Below are 27,115 nucleotides of genomic sequence, written 5' to 3'. Positions count from 1 at the left end.
AAAAAAGCTAATTTTTAAGAGTTCCTAGAAAGGAAAGACAAAGAAATAAGTGAGGAAGGGAGAAAGGATGAGAAGGGCAGAAAAAGAAACCTATCCTTCAAGATGTGAAAAAGTTGTTGACAGAGAAAGAGATACCTGTTGCTTAAACATAGAAAAATACACTCATCTTCACCTGGGGTTAAAGAAAAGCAAATTTTAAATCACTGAGATATTTTTTAACCCATCAGAGAAACAGGGAAGGAATCACTCTCAAACAGTGTGAGAATATAAATTGGACTAGCTCTATGGGAGATAACTGTTAATGTTGAAAAAAAAAAAAAAGTTTAAATGCAAACATACTTTGACCCAGCAACTTTAATTCTAGGAATTTCTGTTAAGAATCAAAAAGACTATATGTATGTATATTCATTACACTACTTTTAGTAACAAAATACTGGAAATAGCCCACAGGTCTGTAAATAAGGAGCTAGTGAAATCAGTCATGCTATGTTCATGCAGTCGAATTCGATGCACCTGTTTAAAAGACTGAGTTACAGCACCACGAGCAGATGTCGAATTGTCTCCACATTATACTGTTTTTTAAAAACTAGTTAATTTACACTTCTCTAGGTCTTCGTGGCTCTGTGCAGACCTTCTCAATTTGTGGCGAGCGGGGGCTACTCTCTAGTTGCAGTGAAGGGGATTTCCACTGTGGTGGCTGCTCTTGTTGTGGAGCACAGGCTCTAGAGCCCAAGCTTAGTAGTTGTGCACAGGCTTAGTTGCCCCAAGGCATGTGGGATCTTCCTGAACCAGGGATTGAACTCATGTCCCCTGAATTGATAGGCAGATTCTTAACCACTGGACCACCAGGGATGCCCTCCACATTATATTGTTAAGTAAAAAATGCAATTTGTAAAAAATGTGTACAGTATGCTGCTACTGCTGCTAAGTCGCTTTAGTCATGTCCGACTCTGAGCAGCCCCATAGACGGCAGCCCACCAGGCTCCCCCGTCCCTAGGATTCTCCAGGCAAGGACACTGGAGTGGGTTGCCATTTCCTTCTCCAATGCATGAAAGTGAAAAGTGAAAGTGAAGCCTCTCAGTCGTGTTTGATTCTTAGCGACCACGTGGACTGCAGACTACCAGGCTCCCCCGTCCCTGGGATTTTCCAGGCAAGAGTACTGCAGTGGGGTGCCATTGCCTTCTCCAGTGTACAGTATGGGGCTTATAATAAAAGAGAGGGCCATTCCTCCATATATATGCTTGTATTGCATATATGGTTTGTAAGCAAAATTCTCAATACCATTTTGGAATTTAAAATGGTATAAGTCATCTAAAGAGAAAGAATACTTTGATCCTTTATGTAGTGGCAGAGAAATCAATCTGCTCATTAATAAATAGTGATTAAGGATGTTCTCAACTCATTATCTTATACCTGGTTCTTATACTGAAAGTTTCATTAAAAATTTTTTTTTCAAATATAAACATGCCTCTTTATTTGTCCTTTATTGATGTCCTTTATTCTTTTTTTAAAAAAAGATAAAAATAAATACTTTAGGTTTTTGTTAAACAGTTAAGTTCCAGTTAGTCATGGTTTATTACTTAAATTTTTTGAGCCATCAGAAGTACTGTGAGAACTTAGACAATGAACTTTTGGTGGCAAGAAGGGAAGGGGAGGGTAGGGAGTTTGGGATGGACATGTTCACACTGCTATATTTAAAATGGATAACCAACAAGGCCCTACTGTATTGCACAGGGAGCTCTGCTTAGTGTTAAGTGGCAGTCTGCACAGGAGGGGAGTTTGCGGGGAATGGATATATGGGTATATATTGCTGAGTCGCTCTGCTGTCCTCCTGAAGCTATCACAACTTTGTTTATTAACTGTACTCCAATATGAAATTAAAAATTAAAGACAAGGTGGAATTATACCAGTAGGTAAACAAAAAAATCTCCCAGGAGCCTCCGGATCACCTTTGCTTTTTGCAGTTTCCCAGCAAGTTCAGGGAAGAGGATAAAAGACAGGGATCACCACTCCAAAACTTTGTGTCAATATGCCAGGGAGAGATGTTAGGGAACAAGAGTCAACAATGCTGAGGCTGGTGGCCTTGATGACTAAAACCCCCTGTTTCATAGTTTCTGCCAAGACAGCTTAAGTTAATAGAGGTATTGAGGAAGTAGAATGGCTCTGACTTCCCTGAGTAAGTGGTGCCCACATCAAATCTGGGCCATTTTCCTGGATTCTGTCTCAGACCCTGTTGTGACTGGCAAATGGAAATGAGGAAAAAACCCATCTCTAGACATGTTCATTTAATAGTTATCATCACAATACATTTTAGTAGCAATCGATATAGGAAAATATTTAAGTGGGTTCTCTATCAGTCATAATTTTTCCATTTGCAGCTTCATAGCTTACAAAACTTTATAAGTAAACAATGAAATTATCTTGGGTGCAATTTTGACCCCCAGGCAATATTTGGCAATGACTGGATTCATTTTTGTTGTCACAACCAGGAAGTTGAGCTGGTATCTTGTGGGTAGACTTGAGGGAGGCTGCTAAACATTTTATAATATACAGCACAGTCCCCACAACGAAGAATTGTCCTGTCTATAATGTCCACTAGGGCACAAAAGTGGGACGCCCTGGTTCCTTTCACTTAGTGTAGTAAGTGGTGGGTCCCTGCTTTAACTCAGTTCAGTTCAGTTCAGTCGCTCAGTCATGTCCGACTCTTTGTGACCCCATGAATTGCAGCATGCTGGGCCTCCCTGTCCATCACCAACTCCTGGAGTTCACTCAAACTCAGATCCATCGAGTTGGTGATGCCATCCAGCCATCTCATCCTCTCTCATCCCCTTCTCCTCCTGCCCCCAATCCGTCCCAGCATCAGAGTCTTTTCCAATGAGTCAACTCTTCGCATGAGGTGACCAAAGTATTGGAGTTTCAGCTTTAGCATCATTCCTTCCAAAGAATACACAGGACTGATCTCCTTTAGAATGGACTGGTTGGATCTTCTTGCAGCTCAAGGGACTCTTAATAAGAGTCTTCTCCAAGACCGCAGTTCAAAAGCATCAATTCTTTGGTGCTCAGCTTTCTTCACAGTCCAACTCTCACATCCATACATGACTACTGGAAAAACAATAGCCTTGACTAGACGGACCTTTGTTGGCAAAGTAATGTCTCTGCTTTTGAATATGCTGTCTAGGTTGGTCATAACTTTCCTTCAAAGGAGTAAGCGTCTTTTAATTTCATGGCTGCAATCACCATCTGCAGTGAATTTGGAGCCCCCCAAAATAAAGTCTGACACTGTTCCCACTGTTTCCCCATCTATTTCCCATGAAGTGATGGGACCAGATGCCATGATATTCGTTTTCTGAATGTTGAGCTTTAAGCCAACTTTGTTACTCTCTTCTTTCACTTTCATCAAGAGGCTTTTTAGTTCCTCTTCACTTTCTGCCATAAGGGTGGTGTCATCAGCATATCTGAGGCTATTGATATTTCTCCTGGCAATCTTGATTCCAGCTTGTGCTTCTTCTAGCCCAGCGTTTTTCATGATGTACTCTGCATATTGTTTATGAATTTAATGCAGTTATAGAAACTATAAGATTTTTTTTTAATGTGGACCATCTTTAAAGTCTTTATTGATTTTATTATAATATGGCTTCTGTTTCACGTTTTGGGGTTTTTGGCTGTGAGGTATATGCGATCTTAGCTCCCTGACCGGGGATCGAACCAGGGATGTCCTGCAACTAGCTTTTATTTTTTTTTTATTTTTTTTATTTTTTTTTGCAACTAGCTTTTAAAGTTACATCTTCTTGGCACTTCCCTGGTGGTCCAATGGTTAAGACTCTGCCTTGTAATGCAGGGGACACCAGTTTGATCCCTAGTCCAGGAGGATCGCACATGCCACGGAGCAACTAAGCCCCTGTGCCACAACTACTGAGCCTGCGCTCTAGAGCCCTCAAGCCACAACTACTGAATCCATATTCCTAAAGCCTGCACTCTGCAACAAGAGAAGCCACTGCACCAAGAAGCCTGCACACCACAACTGGAGAGTAGCCCCTTCTCACAACTCGAGAATATTCATCACACAGCGTCAAAGACCCCACACAGCCAGAAAAAAATAATAAAGTACATCTTCTTAGTATTTTTCTCTCTCCTGTTTTTTCTCTCTCTTTCTTTGTCCCACACTTTCAGACTGAGCTACATACTCTTCTGAGATGCTCCCCAAATATTCTGTAACTCTGCTACCTTCTTTACAGTAGCTAATACCTACTAATCCTTTATGAATGTGTCAGGTTTGGGTTAAATGCCTTATACACACTGCTCTTTTTCTGTTGCACAGCAGTCCTCCAGGAGAGGTGTTATTTTCCCTCCTGACTCTAGAGTACACCTGTGCTTACAATACTTTCGCCTTCCTTGTCACACCAGCCCGAGATCTCTGAGTTTCCCATCAGCCTCCCCTTGTCCAACGAGGTCTTACTATTTCTATATCTTCACAGCATCTCATGTAGAGCTCATGCAGAGTAAGAGAAATGACTGATGACTGGATGAATGGATTGAACCCAGGTGTCCCGCTTTACAGGCAGATTCTTCACCATCTGAGCCTCTAGGGAAGCCCCATTATATAGATACATACTGTCAAATTTGGAATCTTGCCATGTTTATAAAATCCACACATTCTCTGCCATGTAAAGCAGAAATCTACTTTAGTTTTTCTATATGCCTAAAAGAAGATTGAGAAATAGCATCGTAGCTAGCTAGCTAGTGAAAGTCGCTCAGTCATGTCCGACTCTTTTGCAACCCCGTGGAATACACAGTCCACGAAATACTGCAGGCCAGAACACTGGAGTGGGTAGCCTTTCCCTTCTCCAGGGGATCGTCCCAACACAGGGATCCAACCCAGGTCTCCCGAATTGCAGGCAGATTCTTTTCCAGCTGAGCCACCAGGGAAGCCCATGTCGTAGCTAGAGGCGTCTATAAATGTATTTAGCTAAGAATGTAGGTTTTCACTCTTACCTTTATATTTCAGTAACTTAATTCAATTCCCTGTGACTTAAGAGAAGCAACATGACTCAAGAAGTATTCTATTGGAAACATTTCCTAGGAACAGTTTATTTGGTTGATCTTTCAAATACTTTGACACATGTAATAATATTTGAAGTAAGTGTTAAAGTGGTTTTACACAGTTTCAGCACAGGGTGACCTGCTGACTGGGGTGATCTGTCTGTAACTTTTTCACAGAGAATGTGTAATCCTATTATGTCTGAACAGAGAAACTTGTCCAGGGAAATCACTGTTTGGCCTGGACTTTAGAATGGACTTTTGAATGGACTCTGGCCTTTCCCTTCATCCCACAAGTGTGCAACAGCAACTCTGGCACAAAGGAAAAAGCTCCAAGTGGTAAGGAAGTAGTAAGAGGTTCATATATTCTTCTTCAAGGAATAAGAAATACAGAGGTTTTTCTTTTTTTCCCTGTTGTTTGTTCTTTTTAATTATGAATATACATTTATTATTTTTATATTTTGGCTGTACCATGTGGCCTGTGGTATATTTAGTTCCCCAACCAGTGATCAAATCCACACCCCCTGCACTGAAGTCTTAACCGTTGGACCACCAGGGAAGTCCCCTGAAATTACATTTATTTATTATTTATTTATGCACATTACAAAAACACAAAAACATCCGAATATTCCATTAAAAAAGATCTCCACCTCCTCATTCTTCACTGCCAATTTCTTTCCCCACAGGTTAACTTTTTTTTTAAGCAGTATTTTAATTTGGAAAGGAATAATTAACATTTGTGTAAACAACATAACATATGAAAAGGGGAAGTCTCCCTCCCATTTCCCTTCCTCCTAGCAGGTAATCATTGTCAGGAGTCTTGTTTGCCCTTCCAGAATGAACATGGTTTTATAATATTTAGAAAAAAGAGCATTTTTCCTCAGAGTCTATGCTCTAAGCTAAATATGTGTAACATAAAACTCTGTAGCAAACAGAGGCACATTTGGCCATTTCTCTTCTTATCAGATGTAGTTTGGTAACAAAAGAAAAGAAAGTCCCACAAGAGAGTAAGACATTAAAAGTCTGAATTAGTGAAATGTTTGTTTTCTTCAGAAGGTAGTTTATTGTTTTGACTGGTTGTCTTATGAGGAAGGTTCCTCTGTCCATGGGATTCTCTAGACAAGAATACTGGAGGGGTTTGCCATTTTCTTCTCCAGGGGATCTTCCTGACCCAGGGATTGAACCCTCATCTCCTGCCTTGGCAGGCGGATTCTTTACTGTCAGAGCCATCTGGGAAGCCCTTCTTATTAGGAAGGTAGGAAAAGAATCCTGCAAAACTTGGACAAAGTTTTTCTAAAGTACAAATAGGAAAATGCCTAGTATTTTTGACCTGGCACCTGAGCAGAAGTTGACCATTGGCCTTGTGGCCTGTATCGCTTATAAACCTGAACCACACACGTTTCTGTGTGATGCAACTGTCGTCCCAGGCAAAGGCCAATGATTTTCCAGGAAATGTCCTCAGTATTGTATGTGTTCAAGAAGTGTGTCCTCAGTGCTTTCCCAAGATAAAATTGCACTCTGTCTCCACGTGAGAAACGTCCCGGCCAGGGTGGACGTTTTAGTCACCTTATTAAATGCACTGTTGCAAATCTACCAGAGAGGAGTTTTCATGCTAGTTCCAATCAGAATACGGGTTCAGGACTTAACGCGACTGCCCGAGCATTTATAGGCTTCATGTACTTATTTTTCTTACTTGACCTCTGTTGTTTTTCCTCCATATTTGTTCAGAAAGAGAAAAGAAATAGTCCGATAACTACAGCACTCGAGGAAATAACATGGACTGGATAGGAACCGTACAGACTTTTCTCGAAACAATAACTTCTATTTAATCAGGACCTGAAAATCTCAGAGTACATTAAAGGCTTCAGAAACATTTTCTTCCTATTTTAAATCTCATTAACTTGCTATTTTATCCTCACAGTGCCCATCTAATGAAAGGAGAGAGAACAGAGTATTATTACCTGTCTATGCATGAGAAAGCTGAAGCTACAGAAATAGCTTAAGTGCTCAGGGACACACACCAAGTCAGAGATAAAATCTAGAAAAGAATTTTGGTGCCCCACCCCCACCCCCCATCATTGTTCGCTGTGCTGAGAATACTATGTTTGTGGCATTCTTTCCTTGGCCTTTAAGCAACTCCCCTGACTTGTTTTGTTCAGTCGCTGAGTCGTGTCCAACTCTTTTGGGACCCCATGAACCATAGCCCGCCAGGCTCCTCTGTCCATGGCAATGTCCCAGCTCCGCTGCCTACAATGTCACAATGTTCATGTTGCCCACTGGAAACCAATGTACAGGAAGGAAGAGTATCCCCCCAGATCGCTTGGACCAAACACAGGAGCTAAAAATAGCACGTGCAGTGGTCAAGCCCTGATCCTTTCCTGGGTGGCTTTAACCTCAGGCTCAGGGTCTTAATACTAGAAGATATGGAAAGGCCTTGTGTCTCATGGAGTGATGGCTTCTCTGTCAGAGCCAGATCTTGGCATTGCCATTGATAAAAAGCAAAAGGCAGGAATCCTGGCCGTGCCCTTTGGAAATATGGTAAAATGCCAAATACAGGCTTATCAGATGATTCAAGGCCAGGTGGTGTCTGTATGGAAAAAACAAATAGGTCCAGGGAGTCTCGTTAGAGGTGCTGGGAGACTGTCTCAGTTTTCAGTGGACTTTGCTTTTGTGCATAGCGCCTCAACGACGCCCACTCTCCCAGCCACTGCATGTCCAGGTGGGAAGGTGCATGGTACCAAATCCCTTGGTAGTCTGTCCTCCTCAGCCATCTTGAAGCCAAAAACCATTAAAATCAAAGAGAAAATCCTAGTTGTCTAAGGAACATTTCTATCAGAGAACAGATCCCTAGTGCCATGAAATTTTCATTTTATCTGCTTTTTACTGTAAGGCACATCTGAGCCTCCAAGGCCTCAACAAGTGACTCACCAGTGGTTTCCCTAGTATATGAGACTCTCTTTAATCGAGAAGAAAGAAAGAAAGGGAAAAGTTAGAAACGGAGTTAGAGCAGGCTCATAAAAAATGGATGCCATTTTCTACACAACTTAGCTATCACCTATAATAAGCACCTAATTTTGTTGGTTATAGTTAACTATTTTCATGATATAAGTAACAGTTTTTCTAGTTATAGAAAAATTAGAAATTGCAGGTAAATAAAAAAGAAAAATCGCTTCGCAATCATATCACCAGAGATAACCATCATACATTATTTTGAATTTCTGTTTTCTTCCAGTGGTTTTTTTCTCTATGTGTGTGTACCTATATTTATGTAAAACAGAGACCATGACACACATCATTTTGGTAAACTGCTTTGCTCACTTAACTATATAGCATATATAGATTCTATGGAAATTAGAGTTTTAATTTCAAAAGCTGTGTTATCTTTCATTGTATGAGTGAGTGTGAGTGTTCAGTCACTAAGTCGTGTCTGACTCTTTGCGACCCTGTGGACTGCAGCTCCACAGGCTCCTCTGTCCATGGGATTCTCCAGGCAAGAATACTGGCATGGGTTGCCATGCCCTCCTCCAGGGGATCTTCCCGACCCAGGGATTGAACCCAGGTCTCCCACAATGCAGGTGGATTCTTTATCCTCTGAGCCACCAGGGAAGCCCAAGAATACTGGAGTGGGTAGCCTATCCCTTCTCCAGGGGATCTTCCCCACCTAGGAATCAAACTGGGGTGTCCTGTGTTGCAGGCAAATTATTCCACCAGTATTATTATTAGACATATAGGTTGTGTACAAATTTTTCAATATGGTGGACAGAAATAGCCTTACACAACTGTTCTTACACGCCCATTTAATTATTTCCTTAGTACAAATTCTAGGAAGTAAGGTTTCTGGGTCAAGGAAAAGTGTATTTTCAAGCTATCGATTCATTCAGACCATTTAAAAATAGTAAACAAAGAAGGTTGGAATAATTTTTCTTTAAAATCAAGCTGAGCAAGAAAATATTAGAAAAATAAAGAAAAGACTGTATCAGAAAATATAAAGTGTTTTTTAAAATTATTATAGATAGTAATTTTTTAAATTCTTAGTTTAGGTTCCAAATTTTGGCGACTTTATAGGTGAATGAGAGAAAGGAAATGTAGAGGGATTAACGCTCCCCCACCACCCCCCCCCCCCCCCAAAAAAACCTACACAAAACAAGGGAAAGAGAAAGAAAGACACAGGGAGAAACCGGTATTTCCTACTTCAGTGCTTCAATCCCTTCCCCTCAATTCTTCCTTGGCATTCAGACAAATGTCTGGGTCCCCTGGTATCTCTAAATGAACTTGGCCATCAGTGTTCAGGCCCAAAACTAAGGAACAAGTACACCTCCACCCATCAACATTCCCATTCATCTCACTGGATACGCATCAGGATAGAGACCTTTCTTTTTCTTAGTCTAGCACAATTTTATTGGTTAAACTTTCTATCTCACTTTCAGAAACGTAGGAGAAAGGAAAATAAAATATCTTCTAAGGTTTCTTACAGTTATGAGTAAAGTTTCACACAGGTGTGATACGCAACAATTGTTTTTAAAAGAAATATTGCTTCGAATTCTAAGAAATTGAAGTCTTCAGAAAATTCCCGAAATTGGGTCTCCTGTAAATGAGACCCAAATGCCTTTTGAACGCTCCGGAATAATATCTTGCAAACTAGACTTTCTCAAGTTTGGTTACCTTTTAAGTAACCAATTGTCTAGTACTTCCTCCTTCATGTTTTCCACCACAGATAGAGCAATTGAATACCAGGTCAAATTAGCTTAGCTGTTTTCTTTGGGGCTTCCCCAATGGCTCAGTGGTAAAGAATCTGCCTGTAATACAGGAGACACAGAAGACATGGGTTTGATCCCTGGATCAGGAAGATCCTCTTGAGGAAAAAATGGCGACCCACTCCAGTATTCTTGCCTGGAAAATTCCATGGGCAGAGGAGCCTGGTGGGCTACAGTCCAAAGGGACGCAAAGAGTTGGACACAGCTGAGCACACACACATTTCCATTTTTAGAGTAATACCTTGCTATTCACTGGACAAATACATATTTAGAACTTTTAATTTACATTCTTTACAAATGAAAAAAATATTTTTTAAAATTTTATTTATATATGTATTTATTTTTGGCTGTGCTGGGTCTTCCATGCTGCATGTAGGCTTTCTCTAGTTGCGGTGAGTAGAGGCTACTCTTTGTGGCAGTCTGTGGGTTTCTCATCCCCAACAGCTTCTCTTATTGCAGAGCATGGGCTCAGTAGTCGTGATGCACGGGCTTAGTTGCCCTGTGGCATGTGGAATTTTCCTGGACCAGGGATTGAACTCGTGTCTCCCATGTTGGCAGGTGGATTCTTAAGCACTGGACCACCAAGAAAGTCCCAATTAAAAAAAAAATCTTAATAGAAAAAAAATAAACTGGATAATGAAAGAAAGAGCATTTGATGAAGGAGTAGGGAGGTGCACAGGGCACAGCTGGTGAGAAAGAAACCAACCAGCAAGACAAAACATTCCAGGTAAAGAACAGAGATGAGGTAACTTCAGACAATGATATCAAGGTTGGCATAGCTCATTTGTTAACATTTACTCTTGAAATAAGGAGAATTGATCCATTATTCAACATGGGGCCATACTTAGGGCTTGTCTTAATCTTTTCAGACTGCTAATACCATAGACCAGGTGGCTTATAAAACAATAGAAGTTTATGTCTCAAGTTCTGAAAACTGGGAAGGCCAAGATCATGGCAGATTTGGTGTCTAGTCTGGGTCGTTCCCTGATTCGTAGATGGCCATGTACTCTTTGTATCTTCATATGATGGAAGAGGTGAGGGAGCTTTCTGGGGTCTCTTTTACAAGGGCAATAATTCCATTCATGAGGACTCCCCCTGCATGACCTAATCACTTCCCAGAGGCTGCACCTCCAAATACCATTATATTGGAGATTAGGCTTCACCCTATGAATTCAGGAGGCATAGAAACATGCACTCGATAGCAGTGCCTTTATAACTTTGGATAAGCAGGCATAAATAAATCTGTAACTAAGGCAAAACCAATTTGATTAATTTCTCCCTGTTCTTAACACATCACACTCAATTTAGGAATCAATCCACTAGTGAATATTATTTTCTTGTCAGGATAGAGTAAGCACATGGATTCTGCCCTTGAACAAGCTTAAATCTAGTTGAAAAAAGAAAATGAGTACTGGAAGAATTAAAATGCACTGAAATGTTAAACCATAGGCATGAACAGAAAGTTCAGTGGGAGTTCATAGATCATTTCAGAGAGAAGATAGTGGTCTAAAGTGGGAGTTGGGGCTTTATCCATTTCATCAGTAAACTCTTATTAAATGCTTATACTTAGGCTAGGTTTATTCTTACTGGGAAAGGCACAGTCGCTGGATCAATAAAATATGCCTTTATCTTGAGTGGCTCATTGCCTAATGGAGAGTCTTAAAATTAAATAAATAATTACAGTTCAATGTTATAATACAGATAACATACAAATTACTAGGAGGGAATTCCCTGGCGGTCCAGTGGTTAAGACTCCAGGCTTCCACACAGGGGCCGTGTATGCCATCCCTGGTGGAGGAGCTAAGATTCCAAATGCCATGCAGCGTACCCAAAAACAAAAAAATAAAATAATGAAAAATAAAAGCAATTAACAAAACAAACTATTTAGGGAACTGACAGTACTTATGGGAGCACAGGGGAAAACTGACTCCGGGACACAGGAAAGGAGAAGAAAGGACTTTTGTGCTAAAGGCTTAAAGAATGAGTCAGAGTTCTAATGCTGATATTTAAAGAGAATGCTTAGGACTTCGCTGGTGGTCCAGAGGTTAAGACCTCACCTTCCAGTGCGGAGGGTGCAGGTTTGATCCTCGGTCGAGGAACGAAGATCCCACATGCTTTGTAACCAAAAAACCAAATCATAAAACAGAAGCAATTACTGTATCAAATTCAATAAAAACTTTTAAAACGGTCCATATTTTTAAAAAAAAAAAGTAAAATGAACACTTAAATCACCTGTAAGTTATAGTATCTACATATAGAGTATCTAGAGATCTGGGGTCTAGTAAACCCAACATAGCCAGATTTTCCTCCAGTTTAGAAACAGATTGTTTCTTCTTCTTTGAGCACCAGATGAAGAGTTGGCTTGTGTTTATTGGCTCTGTTGTGTGAAACACACTTATCTTGAAACACTGGGATTACACCCTCTGTGGTGAGATACTCACATGAACATACGAAAATCACAGTGGGTCTGAGCAGGCTGAGGAAGCAGTAGATTCAAGCATGCCATCTCACTTTCGTTCAGAAACACAAACCCATGAAGCAGAAGGGGTGGGCAGACTGTCTTCTTTCCCCCCTATCTCTCTGTAGAGCCAAGTGTTGAATTCTCAAACATTAAACTCACACATGGTAGAGCTGCTCATGCTAAGAAGGAGAAGATGGGATTGTAGAGAGATGGACCAGATGTGGGATGACAAAGAAATTGGGAGAGGATCTTGATGTGATCAGAGAAAATTAAGACATCCAGGGACTTCCCTGCTGGTCCAGTGGTTAAGAATCTGCCTGCTGATGCAGGGGACATGGTTTGATCCCTGTTCCGGGAAGATCCCACATTCCACGAGCAACTAAGCCCATGAGCCACAACTACTGAAGTGCTCACTTCACAAGAGAAGCCACTGCAGTGAGAAGCCCAAGCACCACAGTTAAAGAGTAGCCCCTGCTCGCTGCAGCTAGAGAAGAGCCTGAACACAGCAACAAAGACTCGGTGCAGCCAAAAAAAAAAGGATGGTGAAATTACAGGATGGGGAGAAAGAGACTGGCCAGCCAGGGTTGGACAACTTGTTGTATCCTAGGACACTTCGGGTGCTACTGATAATTTTAAATCAAGAGTTGACAGGATGGGCCTTATTTATTTATTTACTTTTTATTTTTGTATTGGGGTATAGCTGATTAACAAAGTTGTGATATAATAGTTTCAGTTGAACAGTGAAGGGACACAGCCATACATGTACACGCATCCATTCTCCTCCAAAATCCCCTCCCATCCAGGCTGCCACATAACATTGGGCAGATTTCCATGTGCTATACAGTATGTGTTGGCTATCCATTTTAAACATGGGTGTTATTTTTGAAAAGACCATTTTTGAAGCATGGTGAGGATGAGGTCAGCACATTTTTTCTGTAAAAGGCCATATGTCATAAGACCAGGGTCTTTGTCACAAATAGTTATATCTGCCTGGTAGCACAAAATCAGTCATAGACAATGTGCTGTGCCCCAGTAAATCTTTATTTACTAAAACAAGCTGTGGGGCCAGAATTTGCTGACCTCTGGATTAGAATATGGTGATGTGACTGGTGGAGAGATTAGAGCTAGGTGCTAGCCCAGGTCAGTGGCTTCCAAAGTCCCTGGAACAGCAGCATCACTATCACCTGGGTACTTGGGAATGGGTCTCAGGACTCTGGGTGTGAACAACCCCTCCAAGTGATTCTGATGTCTGCTGAAGATTGAGGCCCACTGGTCTAAGATAGATGGAGGAGAATGAATTTCAGTATTTTGGAGAAGGCAGTAGAAAGGAGAATGCGGTAGATTTAAGATGTTCTATATACACAGACTCTCACTTTCTAACATACTGATGCACAGTGAATAGGACTTTGGTGACTATATGGATGGGAAGTTGCGGACATAGACAAGAGTAGATGAACATTATCTTCATCTGTTTTGTTCACTTCCTGATCCCCTATGTTCAGGTAAATGGGGAGAGGATGGTCATGTTGTGTCCCAGGACTAGGGTGAGTTCTTGAGGATCCTTGGCTTTGTGCTGGACAGAATTCAAGAGCTATAGTAAAGTAAAGGCAAGTTTATTTAGACAGATACACATTCAACGGGGCTTCCCTGATAGGTTATTAGGTAAAGAATCTGCCTGCAATGCAAGAGACTCAGGACATGCAGGTTCAATCCCTGGGTCAGGAAGATCCCCTGGAAAAGAGCTTGGCAACCCACTCCAGTATTCTTGGGCTTTCCCAGGTGGCACAGTGGTAAAGAATCTGCCCACCAATACAGAAGACGCAAGAGGCACAAGTTCGATTCCTGGGTGGTGAAGATCCCCTGGAGTAGGACATGACAACCCATTCCAGTATTATTACCTGGAAAATTCCATAAACAGAAGAGCCTGGCAGTCCATGGGGTCGCAAAGAGTCAGACACAATTGAGTATACACACACAAACACACCACTATTCTTGCCTGAAAAGTTCTATGGACAGAGGTGGCGGGCTGCAGTCCAAAGGAGAGACTGAGCACGCAGGCACACACATTCCGCAGGCAGAACGTGATCCATCTCAGAAACGCCCCAGGGCATGGGAGTCACCTTGGAAAGTGAGAGGGGCCCTGACCTAAGAGGTGGTTAGTTTTTTAAGGGTTGAGTAATATCACAGGCTAATCAATGGGAGGAGTTTCTTCAATTATTTGGGGGAAGGGGCAGGGATTTCCAGAAATTGACCCCCCACCAACTTTTTTGGCCTCTCATGGTCCACCTGGGAACTGTCCCGGGGCCTGTGAGTGTGTCTGTCATGTAGCATATGCTAATATATTATGATGAGCGTGTAATGAGGCTTAAGGTATACCAGGAGTTGAATCCTCCACCATCTTGGGTCTAATCAGTTCTAGCCTATTTGTGTCACATCCTCAATGGCTATGTCATCCTTTTAAAGGTTGTGTTCTGTCCCCTTCCCTCCTGTTTCACCTAGAACACTACTGGGCATAAGGTAAGTACTTAACAAATGCTTTTTTTAATGGGTCCATGAATGATTCTTCCAAAGTTGACAGTTTAGACGACTGAACAGATGAGGAAGGGTATTAGCCAAAATAGAAAACACAGTTAATGGTTTTTGAGTAGTTGGTGGCTCAGACGGTAAAGCATCTGCCTACAATGTGGGAGACCCGGGTTCGGTCCCTGGGACGGGAAGATCCTCTGAAGAAGGAAATGACAACCCACTCCAGTACTTTTGCCTGGAAAATCCCATGTATGGAGGAGCGTGGTAGGCTACAGTCCATGGGGTCACAAAGAGTTGGGACACGACGGAGTGACTTCATTTTCACTTTCACGAAGAAAAAAAGATAAAGGAATATTTATAAAGCACAAGATTTGCCTACTATGTGCTGGGCAGTATTTTACACACGTTACCTCATTGGTTCCTCAAACCAGTTTTTAAATAGCTATTATCATCATCATTTTCAAACTAAAACCACTAGGGTTCCAGCTGGGGTAAAGAAGGCAGGCAACGAGTGACAACTAAACCCAGGCTCGTGCCACTTTGCAGAACAGAGCTCTGTTTTGTTCTTTTTTTAAATGTATTTATTTATTATTTTAGCTGCACCATACAGGATGAGAGGAGATCTTAGTTCCCTACCCAGGGGTCAAACCCATGCCCCCTGCAGTGGAAGCATGGAATCCTAACATCGCACGACCAGGGAAGTCCCAGAGAACTGTTTTGAATTTGGGCCAGACTTTGCAGACTAGGAAAGCTTTAACGATACAAAATACAGAACCTGACCACTTGCAAAGCAGTTACATGGACTACGCCTTTTGAGTGAAACCACTTTGTATGTGTTCAGATCCCAGCCTTGTCACTCATGCAGCATCTGGAGGTAGCCACAGGAGGAGGTAATGACAATACTTTTTAAAAAGTATTAATTTTTTGCTCTGCTGGGTCTTCGTTGCTGCTCGGGCTTTCTTTAGTTGTGGAGAGCAGGCGGTACTTTCTAGTCGCGGTGCTGCAGGCTTCTCACTGTGAGGGCTTCTCCTGTTGTGGAGCACGGGCTCTAGGGCGCCTGGGCTCAGTAGTTGTGGTGTAATGGCTTAGTTGCCCCACAGCATGCGGTATCTTCCTGGACCAGGGATCGAACCACTATCACACTGCGCTGCAAGGCAGATTCTTAACCACTGGACCACCAGGGAAGCCTGGCAACGACAATAATTAACACAGCTACTTTGCAAGTGAAATAAGATATGTAAAGCACTGGCATAAGACCGAACTCAGTAAATGGTGGATGGTATTATTTTATAATCACTGCGAAGCACCTTCTATAAGGATAATGACACCCCTCCCCCTCAACCCCATGGAGTCACCTGAGAGATATTCTCTCAGTTTATGTCTTGCAAGTGCCTCTTAAGAGCTTCACCGTTTTGCTTAAACGACTTATCCCCTGTTCAAGGTGTGTTGACTTTTAAACAGGTTTTGAATTGGGCCGAGACCTGTCCTGTTGAAAGGCTGGCTTTACCTCGTGGCTTAGCTCTTGGAGGCCACAGTGGTCCTTCCACTCCAGGGTTTCAAGCTCTATATACATACTGGTTTTCCTTCTTTCAACACTCTCCCCCATCCCCCACCCCCGCCACCAATCTGCAGCTTCTACACAACTTTCCTGTATTTATTCCTTTACTTGTCAAGTCAAACAGTGGATGGGTTTAGGGGATCAGAAAACAGGAGGTGAGGAGAAAGGTATTCTTAAAAGAAGTGCCTTCTTGTTTCAAAGGAATTTACTCCCTGTTATGAAGGCAAACCAGAAATAGTCTGGAGAAGACTGGATCTGCTAAAGAGGAGAAACCAATCACCAGTCCCTACTTTGCTGCTGCTGCTGCTTTTTTAAAATTTTAGACATAGAAGAGCCTAATGGCCTGGTGGCCCTCCTCCACTTTCCAAACCTGAGGACATCACTTTTTCTGTCTCCCAAAGGATGATATCAGCGCCTTTATCCCCGAAAGGTTGGTTTGTGACCTTCTGGCTTTCTAGTATGTTTTAGGTGATGTTAGAAAACAAGATTGTTGCTTTGCAACAAGCTAGGTAAAGAGCAGTTTCCATTTCAAGGGGAAATCATACTTGACCATCTTGCTGCGTCGGTTCCACTAGATTAAAAAACAAGCCGAGATAAAAACAGCTTTAGTGGAGTTGGTTGTACACAAAGGAAAAGAATAACTGGGCCTTTTAAGATAAATGGAACTGACAAAGGGCGAGTTCTGCAGAGAGTAAACACAGCTATAGAAGAGTTATTCTGAATGTGGATATCTGCTAACGATAGTTGAATCATGTTGATGCAAAGGTCTTTTTCCCAAGATTTGAAATAAAATCTACCCCCCACCCACCCTCACCCTGCACTATTTAACCAAGCTGATAAAAATCATGTTGTCAGAAATGACAGAGCTAATTTGTGACTTTTCCCAAACCAATTTTGAAGTAATACAAGATTAAGTGAATGATTTGCCCCCCTTCCCGCCCCCCTAAAATGAATTAGAACAAATTGTACTGTTCTCTGTGTCCTGTTACACAGACTAACTTAACAGAAAATTCAGGATTTTATTGCAAGATTTCGAGAATTAATATCAGAGATCTATTTTCCTTTGACGTTGATTGGCTTCTTAAAAGATAACTGGTGATTTCTTATTGTACAAGTGTAGTCAAAATAACATTTTGGGATGGTTTTTAAGGTCTAGTCCAGAATGCTCAGCCTTTCTTAGGATCTGCTTGTTTTTTGCCCTGAATTAAGTTAACTAGGCTTATAAGCACTGAAGTTTCCCAGTTAATGTTTCTTGCCGCTCAGTAATAAATTGGAGGGGGTGAAAAGTCCCTCAAGCAATCCTGGTGGTGATCTGTACGCACAGCAATTCACACTTACAGTCCTCTGCCAACTACACTCAGGTTGTAACTCCCGACACTTAAACAGGCAGTTTCACACTTGAACATATGCTTCGCTCCCCCTTTGAGGAAAAGATTCCCAACCTCAAGCACACTAGCAGGCCGTGATTAGTTCTAATCCCTAGGTTTTACGATAGGAAAATTGACTGTAAGGAAATGAGGGAACCGTGGAAAATTGAGTTAGTTCTCTCGTTTCCAAAATGGCATCGAATCACTGGCCCAAACTTTCCTTTAACGTGCTTATCAAAATGTCCTCAAGAAAATCTTCCTGAAATCCATATAACTAATAAATGCACTCAAAGTTGTTTTGCGTCAGTATAATATTTGGCAGGAAAACACGGTCAAAGAGACTGCATCATATTAAATGGATTTTATGTTTATTGACTACTTGTAGCGCTACTTAATTGATTTATGTCTGCTTCAGAAAGCTTTATGCTATGAAACATAAAATATATCATTTATAGTTTATTAAATCCTGCATTTGGTAAAAGTTGGCATAAGGCCCTAGGTCAGGAACTTTGCCCTTCTGTTCCAGCACTGTTTCTAAGAGAAAATCATATTTGATACACTTTATTTCCACTTATGATAAATTTCCTAGGAGTATAATCCATAGATAAAGGTGCTTATGTTTCTCAAGCACCCACTCTTATATTCCCATAGTGTTTGAATGAGGTTTTTCTGTCTTCTTTTGTGATTTTGAGTTGAAATAAAAGTGAGAGAAAATAGTAAAAAAATAAAATAAAGTATATCGTAAGGTCCTAAGGTATTTATTCTGATTTTTAGAACTGGCAGCCGAGGCCCAAGACCAGATAGAAAAAATACTACAACACTACCAAGTTTTTGAAAACTCTTCTATGATGAGTCTCTGTGTGCCTGTGTGCTAAGTCTCTTCAGCTGTGTCTGACTCTTTGTGAGCCTATGGACTGTAGTCTGCCAATCCATGGGATTCTCCAGGCAAGAATACTGGAGTGGGTTGCTATGCCCTCCTCCAGTGGATCTTCCTGACCCAGGGATCAAACTTGTGTCTCTTATGCCTCCTGCACTGGGAGGTGAGTTCTTTACCACCAGAGCCACCTGGGATGCTCATGATAAATCTATCTAGGTCTATATAAGTAAATCTTAAAAAAAAATTTTTTTTTATTGAAGCATAGTTGATTTACAGCATTGTGTTAGTTTCAAGTGTACAGAAAAGTAAATCAGAATTATGTATATATGCATATCAACTCTTTTTTAAAAATTCTTTTTCCATGTAGGCCACTACAGAATATTGAGTAGAGTTCCCTGTGCTATACAAGTAGGTTGTTCTTAGTTATCCATACAATATATAATGGGACTTCCCAGGTGGCGCTAGTGGTAAAGAATCTGCCTGCCAACCTAAGAAACATAAGAGACATGGGTTCAGTCCCTGGGTTTTGAAGATCCCCTGGAGGAGGGCACGACTACCCACTCTAATATTCTCACTGGAGAATCCAATGGACAGAGGAGCTTAGCTGGCTATAGTCCATAGGCTTGCACAGAGTCAGACACAGCTGAAGCGACTTAGCTTGCGCACTCACAGATAATATATAATAATATGTATATATCAATCCTAATCTACCAATTTATCCCTTTCCCACTTCCGTCCCTGGTAACCATACATTTGTTTTCTGTGTCTGTGACTCTACTTCTGTTTTGTAAATAAGTTCATTTGTACCTTTTTTTAGATTCGCATGCAAGCAGTAATATATATTTGTCTTTGACTGACTTCATTCAGGATGACAATCTCGAGGTCCATCCATGTCGCGCCTATAGGTAAGCCTTGATACAATGACTTCTGCTCAGGTAGACTAGATGGGTACCAACATCAAGAACCAAGTGCATTTCAGTGCCTCATCCCATCCTGTCCGCCAATTTTGTGTCCCCAGTTTTCCCTCCAGAACAAGTGTTGTTTCTCCTGCTCCCCTAATACTGAATCTACTGCACTCACCCCAGTTCTATGAGCAAACACCAACAAATAAGTGATATGAGAAATAAAACTCAGCTTCGCTATTTGAAGATACAAGAGAAATTGGAGGCAGTGGTAGTGTTCTCTGTTAGAGTTTCTTTGAATTGTCACATCTGGTGCCACTTCTTTTCTGAAATATGTCAAGGACAATAACCATGAAATGTTATATTCTTGTTTGCATTCTAAGCAATAACCAACGTTCATTTAATAGCATTCGTGGATGAGAACGCCTCCCAAGTCCTGGAAATTGGTGGCTGATGTCAACACTATTAAGATTTCGGCTTTAAAATGTGCTTTGGAAAAAAAAAATGTGCTTTGGTTATGACATTTTTACATATGGGCAGATTTGATCTCAAAATTCAAGCAAAATTAAATGGAGGCACAACTCAGGAGAGCTGGGACACTTGCCTCCTTAGGCTAAAGTCTGCTGCTGGCCTCTGTTGCCAGGCAAAGCCTGCAAACTCTCCAGACAGGTGTTAACTCACCTGTCTTCCAAATCTCTTTTGACTCAGAGAGACCTTGGTTTTGTGCTTTGTTTGGAATTGATTCACAGTGCTTCCATTGCTAATGTGCAAATTTCATGTAAAAATCAGTGTGAATATAGAAAACTGAAAAGTCAGTATAAGTTCTTATTGAGAACAACGGAAGCGCTGTTGACAGCAGGATTTGGTGCAAGTGGTGCACCCCGGATTGGCAGTGGATGGCATCTGTTTACTCACCGAATAGATTATTACTCGAGAGCATCACTCTACTGTGTGGATTGCACAGGCTGACTTCTTGCTCCTACTTAGCCTGCTTTCCCAGTTGCTTTGTTTTTCTTTCCAGACAAAATAGACTTTACTATTATTGTTTAAAATTTTATTTTGCCTGCCCTGTGCAGTACGTGGGATCTTAGTTCCCTGACCAGGGATTGAATCTGATCCCTCAGCAGTGAAAGCACAGAATCCTAACCACCAGATGGCCGGGGAATTCCTGTAGATTTTATTGCCTTTTAGCATCATTTTAAAAAATTGAAGTATAGTTAATTTACACTGTTGTGTTAGTTTCAGGTGTACAGCAAAGTGATTCATATTTATCTATGAGTCATATATATATATATGTTCTTTTTCAGATTCTTTTCCACTATAGATTATTACAAGATATTGAATACTGTTTCCTGTGCTATATAGGTCATTCTTGTTTATCTATTTTATATATAGTAGTATGTATCTGTTAATCTCAAACTCTTGATTTATCTCTCCTCCGCCACTCCACCCATTTGTTTTCTTTATGGCAACTCACAGTGTAGTAATGGAGCCAAACAGATCAGACTCCAAATCCCAGTAGTGATGACATTTAGCAGCTATGAAAGTTTGGGTACTTGACCTTCCTGAACCTTGATTTTGTCATCTCAAAATGGGATTGATTATACCTTTTTTGGAAAAAGAAGATTACTGATTTTTTGTGTAAACAGCTCATTATCTGATACATCTCCTTCGGTCAATTCTGCCTTAGTTTACAGAGCAACCTAACATTCTAATTTTTTCCTATGGCATTAAGTCACGTGATTTCCCTGGTGGCTCAGATGGTAAAGCGTCTACCTGCAATGTGGGAGACCCAGGTTCAATCCCTGGGTCAAGAGGATCCCCTGGAGAAGGAAATGGCATCCCACTCCAGTATTCTTGCCTGGGAAATCCCATGGACAGAGGAGCCTGATAGATTGCAGTCCATGGGGTCACAAAGAGTCAGACACGACTGAACGACTTCACTTTCTTTCTTTCTTTAAGTCTTGTACTTAATAGTATTTGGGGAGTAGACAAAAACTTCTTGGCTAATCAAGAAACTTGATTAAGTTTTGCATACTTATTTCCTCCATTTTGGGTATGATTCATCCTTTTTGCTTTATGGTATGTAGGTTTGAATCCTATTCTAGAATAACCACCTAATATAGAGTACATTGGGCTTCCCAGATGCCTCAGTGGTAAAGAATCCACCTGCCAATTCAGGAGTAGCAGGAGACGCAGATTTATATTCTGGGTAGAGAAGATCCTCTGGAGAAGGAAATGGCAACACACTCCAGTATTCTTGCCTGGGAAATCCCATGGACAGAGGAGCCTGTCGAGCTACAGTCCATGGGGTCACAAAGACTTGGACACAACTGAGCAACTGAGCACGCATAGACTACGTTAGTGATATTGCTCATTGTAAACCTAAAAGACGCATCTACCTCTGGGAAGGTATTTATGCTGTAGCTACATATTAAAAATGCTTTGGTAACATTGACCAAATCGATGCTGAATCATGACCAGTTGAATAAATTTACTGTGACTGCAGAGTTGTTTCTCAACCTGAAAGCTAGGTCCTAGTGGGCCCTTCTCTATGAAGCATTCCTTGATAGACTGATTAGAAACTCTTTTTCCTCTGCTATGCTACTCTATTCTATTCTGCTTATATCACTCTCATATTACCTAACTAAGCTTTGTTTTAATGTTACCTTTATAATTTTCCCACTATATTATAAGATCTTTGGGAACATAAAATGTCTTGTATTAATATAAGCGATGGTCTAGTGGAGAAGTCAGCCAAAGGTCTGGATCAACCCTAACCTTCTCTCTGGAACCTTCTCTGAAAAGTCTAGTCTAAGTCTACCCAACCCCCAATTCCTATGATATTTAGCCCAACCAAGCATTTTAGGCTTCATATACTTTCATGTTAGTTTCTAATTATTTTACATTTTTTTTTAAGTCCACAAGTAGATTACAAACTTCTTGAGAGCAGGGACTATGAATGAGATAAATGAGAATACCTGTGAAAGCTCTAAAAAAGTGTGATCAAATGAAAGAGCAGTTATGTTTTTGCTTTTTCTTAGTGCTTACCACATAATTTGACACATGGAAAGAATTCAGCATATACTAGTTTTGGAACTAATCACAGTATTCATAGAAGAGAAGTTTCTGCTTAGGTAACTAGGCCTGTGGGGTCAACTTTTGTTCTTTTTATCCTTCAATAATATGGAAGAGAATAGTTTTAAGAGGATGAGAAATGACTACTGCATCAGTGTATTCAATGATTGCTGAAGTGAGCCAAGATAGAAAAGAAGATGGACCCTAGTAACACAGAGAGTGAGGTCCGATTTCACTACTGGTATGTGAGACTGGCACATGCCCCGCTAGGCAGGCTGGAAGCCACCAGGACCCATGTCTGGGTCGCCTGGCAGAAGTGACCCCTGCAGCTGAGCAAGCAAAGGTAATTGATCAATGGGTGATGCTCTAATCCAACTGTCTCCTAAATTATCTACATTTCTTTAAGCGGGTTGTCCAGGAGACGTTGGATTTCCCAGGTGGTGCTAGTGGTAAAGAACTCACCTGCCAATGCAGGAGATGTAAGATACTTGGGTTCGATCCCTGGGTTGAGAAGATCCTCTAGAGGAGGAAATGGTAACCCACTCCAGTATTCTTGCCTGGAGAATCCCATGGACAGAGGAGACTGGTGGGCTACAGTCCATGGAGTTACAGAGTCAGACACAACTGAAATGACAGCACGCATACATGCCATGAGATATTACTTGCTAATAATTGTTCCTCCAAGAATTGTTTCTATGATAATTTTACAAGCCCAGAGATGTACAATAGAATGATACAGAACTAGAGAACAAACGTCCTTTATTAGTCATTTTTTTCAGTCCCTGAGTCATTTTTTCAGTGAAAAGGTATTTCCTGAGCACATACTATAAGCCAGACCAATGTAGGTGCTGGGAAACATCAGTGCAAAAAATGAACACAATTTCTTCTTCTGTGAGGATTATTTACTGGTCACTGAGAGAGATAACAATTCATAAACAGAAGTATATCTGGTGAAGGCGGAGTGACAGGGGTTAAGAAGTGGGAAGTATAAACTATTTGGTATAAAATAAGCAGAGGATGAGATGGTTAGATACCATCATTGACTCAATGGACATTAATTTGAGCAAACTCCAGGAGATAGTGGAGGACAGAGAAACCTGACAAGCTACAGTCCATGGGATCACAAAGAGTTGGATATAACTTAGCAGCTGAACAACATAAAATAAGCTACAAGGCACTGCATTGTACAGCACAGGAAATATAATGAATATTTTGTAATAACTGTAAAAGGGGATTAATCTTACAAAATTGTATAAAAAAATCACCTTTATCATATTTTTAAAGCCCTAAGTATACATAGGTCAATTTCTGGTTCCGTTCTGTTCCATTACTCTACTCTGAAATAAGTACACATTGTTTTTATTCTTATAGGTTAATTATATATTGCTTTGTAAAATTAAAAAAAGGTAGTTAGAATTTTGGTTGGAATTACTTCAAATGTATAGATTCATTTAGAGTAGAATTTACACCTTTATGATATTGAATGTCATTATCCAGGAATATCCAGGAATGGAGGAATTAGATTTCTCCAATTATTTGTATTGTCTTCAACGTCTTTCAATAGAGCTTTATAAGGTCTTGCCAAAAAAAAATGTATATCTAATATAAATTTCGGAGAAGGCGATGGCACCCCACTCCAGTACTCTTACTTGGAAAATCCCATGGACGGAGGAGTCTAGTAGGCTGCAGTCCATGGGGTCTCGAAGAGTTGGAGACGACTGATCGACTTCACTTTCACTTTTCACTTTCCTGCACTGGAGAAGGAAATGGCAACCCACTCCAGTGTTCTTGCCTGGAGAATCCCAGGGATGGGGGAGCCTGTTGGGCTGCCGTCTATGGGGTCACACAGAGTCGGACACGACTGAAGTGACTTAGCATAGCAATATAAATTTAGATAGTGCAAGTACCATGAAGCAAAATAAAGTGGGTCAAGGGTGTTGAGAATAACAAGGGGTAGGCAACCTCATTTAGAAAACACAGTCTGGGAAGGTCTCTCTGAGAAGTTAACATTGAAGGGACCTGAGATGTATGAGTCTATAAGAAGCTTCCAGGCAGAGGAGGTAGTGTTATAATAGCCCTGAGACACGAGCTGACTTCATACACATGAGGAACCATGAGAAGGCTTGTGTGGTGGCGAGGGAGAGGAAGACAGACAAGCCCGATGGAGATCATGTTGGATCTTAGAGTTCAGCTTGTATTTTGAATATTGGGGGAAGCTTTTGGAGGCTTTGGAGCAGAAAATAACATGATCCAGGTTACATTTTTGAAAGATCAATCTGGCATCTGGGGGGCAAAGAGAGCCTACAGGAGAAAAGATTGGAAGGACAAAGACCAGTTCAGAGGCAATTATGATAGACCGGGCAAGTGCTGACAGTAACCTGGGCCAAGGTGGAAGCTGCAGAAATAGTGAGAAGTAGTTTGATTCAGAATGTAGTTGGAAAGCGGTGCTGTAGGCCTTACTAATGAATTGGATGAGGGAAGCGAGAGATACAGAGAAATCTGACTTCTCTCATCACTGATGGATACCAGGAAATAGTCACTGAAATTCAGCCACATAGGAATATGTGCACCACAATATGCCTACACCAATACTAAAGTGGAAGACTTAAGTTTGTCAAACAACCACTTAACCTTAAAGAACCAATTAGTGGATGAATTCAGCTATCAGTTGCCAAATAAATGATTAAAATGATTCTGCCATTTCTTTCAGCAGTTTTTGCATGAATGTCCATATGTCTATCTTTCTGCTTATTATACAATATAATATACAATCCATATAGCCATGAACAAATTCACGTCTGAGGAACACAGAGTCAAAAGTCTGAGATTACTGTTTTTACAGCCCAGCAGTCTAGTACTTTGGATGAAAGAATATAACTACATAAAGATTTCCAAATATCTAGCTAAGCAGTTATAATTTCTCATTTTTATCCAAAGATTTGCTGTCACATAAAACATAGCAATCGTGTGAAAATATCATCTCAGTGCAGCAGTGGCATATCACCTCATTAATGATTGCTGTACTTAGACCTGTTCAGACCCCAGAAAAGTGCCGCAAATATCAAATCATAGATAATTTGCCATTGGGCAAGAACACTACTCAATAAATCTGAAGCAGATATTCACAAGAGCAAATTATGCACTTAGACGTAGATGCTAAGACTAAAAATGAGTTTACAATGCTTTGCAGGAAACAAAGGCTTAGGATATCCCTGGTGGCCCAGCGGTTAAGAATTCACCCACCAATGTAGGGGATACAGGTTTGATCCATGTCGGGGAAGATCTCACATGCCACTGGACAACCAAGCCCAGGTGCCACAACTACTGAGCCCGTACTCTAGAGCCTTCGAGCCACAACTATTGCGCCCACGTGCTGCAGCTGCTGAAGCCCTCTCGCCCTAGACCCCATGCTCCACAACAAGAAGAGCCACAGCAGTGAGAAGCCCACGCACCACGAGGAAGAGTAGCCACAGCTCACCACAGCTGGAGAAAGCCCGCGTGCAGTGACCAAGACTCAAGTGCAGCCACAAATAAATAGATAATCTCCCAGGCACGGATACTGGAGTGGGTTGCCATTTCCTCCTCCGGGGGATCTTCCCTACCCAGGGATCGAACCTGTGTCTCCTGCACTGCAGGCTGACTCTTTACCACTCAGCTACTGGGAAGTCCTCAAATAAATAAAAATTAAAAACAAACAAACAAACAAAGATTTAGCCCTCAAATGTGGGGTGGGGTGGTTCATATATATAATTTTTTAAATAAAAAATTTATATCTGCCTGGGTTTTCCATGTAAATTATTCAGATAAATCAAGCTACTCAATAGTAACATTTAATATTTATGATATCAAAGAATCTTTACAAATTATTTTACAAGACATACCTAGGTGGCAATGTCTAATTTTTTATGGCTGAAGGATGAAGAACCTGAGGCAAAAGCCCAGCTAATGTCCTGCCTGTGGCAATCAAGCAAGTTGGTGAGAGAGCAGGAAGAGAACATAGGAACGAACAGTGCTGAGTAGGTGAGAGGCATGAAGTGAACTTAGTTCATGTCGTTCATTGATTCATGCATCATGTTATCCAGCTACATTGCTCTCTTTCGTATCTTGGATAGAGTCTTTCTTTTTTTTTTCTATTTCAGCAACAGAAGTAAGAAATATTTTTACACTAATAGACATGTAATAGTCATAATCAAAGCAAAACTAATTAAAAGAAAACCAGATAGCATGAAAGATGAAAGACAGAAAAAATATACTAAGGATGGTAATTTTAAAGATATCTATATGTATTCGAGTACATAAAATTTGGTGTGACATGATTGTGAATGACATTGAATTTCACTGACCTTATACAAATGATACCTTCAGGAATTAAAAAAAAAAAAAAAGGCACACGAGTGAAAAAGCAGACAGTAATACAGAATTAAAGGAAAAACTAGGACCCAAGGAAGAAGATAATTAGAAAATCATAAAAATATCTTTTAAGGCAATCTGCATGTATTTTAAGTCAGACTGTTGTCAGAGATATTGGAGTATTATAACATGGCTTTTAAATATT

At 40.9% G+C, this 27,115-nt stretch overlaps 1 long non-coding RNA gene across 2 annotated transcripts in view; it reads left to right on the top strand.

Annotated features, from left to right (window-relative positions):
• The window catches only part of LOC133260515 (uncharacterized), a 120,079-nt gene that overhangs the window by 60,942 nt on the left and 32,022 nt on the right, over nucleotides 1–27,115 (top strand). For both annotated transcript variants that reach the window (XR_009740842.1, XR_009740841.1), the window contains exon 4: nucleotides 19,398–19,485. This is a non-coding gene — a long non-coding RNA (uncharacterized LOC133260515). The remainder of the gene's footprint in view (nucleotides 1–19,397; nucleotides 19,486–27,115) is intronic.

This window comes from Bos javanicus, chromosome 14, assembly GCF_032452875.1.
Source record: "Bos javanicus breed banteng chromosome 14, ARS-OSU_banteng_1.0, whole genome shotgun sequence".
Classification (NCBI taxonomy): Eukaryota; Metazoa; Chordata; class Mammalia; order Artiodactyla; family Bovidae; genus Bos; species Bos javanicus.
This window is presented reverse-complemented; position numbering and strand designations above follow the sequence as displayed.